Raw genomic sequence first — 907 nt, forward strand, 5'->3', positions numbered from 1 at the left:
GTAAGCCGATTCGCGTAGCGTCGCATTAATTCTACTGCTACGCCATACGTCAAACTTTGTGCGTTGCATACGTCTACGACTTATGTCTAGTCGTAAGCATTACGCCATGCTTGTGCTATGGCCCTAGTCGGAATTGTGGCGTTGAGCGTCAGGGGTGGCTGGTCGGCCCCACGTAGTGACGAGGCGGGGGCGTATCGTCACAATTTACTCCTGTTAAATTTCCGAAGTTACGATATGGAGGAATACACCATTTAAGTACAGGATACGCTTTATCTCCAATTATAAACTCTTTTAATAGAAAAAAGTGATGGTAATTATTTTGGACTTCTCTCCATAAATCAGAGTTTCTAAAAATCCGTATGTCATTTACTGAAGAAGCATAGCTTGTGAAACAATCTGTGAAACGCAATTCTGCATCACATACTCCTTGTAAAGTTATAGTAAAATGACTTTTTCTATTTATGTAATACTGAGCATCATTCTGAAAACATAACGTAAGTTACGATAAAAAATCATAAATTAAATTAAATTCATAAAGGTCTATATTTTGAATCCTTTTTTATCAATAAGAGCACTTTTAAGCACATGTAATGTAAACTATAATACTTAAAAGCGCTTTTATCGATAAAAGAAAATTTAGAATATGGTTCAAAATATATTCACAAACTTTTGGAGCTTTTATCTGAATGTTCCATCTATTGCTCCAAGTATTGGGTATTCCAGCGATTTGTTGAAAAATTTGTTTTACATGAATTGTTTTCTCATTTCGAGGCCATTTAATCACATTATCAGCAATTTGATTCAACGCTTCTACAACTCTCATAAAACTGACACTTAATGAACTTTTATTCATATCAAATCGTTCTCCAACAGATCTGTAAAATGCAAAAATGGTACACCATGTAAA

Source organism: Wasmannia auropunctata, unplaced genomic scaffold (assembly GCF_000956235.1).
Source record: "Wasmannia auropunctata unplaced genomic scaffold, wasmannia.A_1.0 LD336053.1, whole genome shotgun sequence".
Classification (NCBI taxonomy): Eukaryota; Metazoa; Arthropoda; class Insecta; order Hymenoptera; family Formicidae; genus Wasmannia; species Wasmannia auropunctata.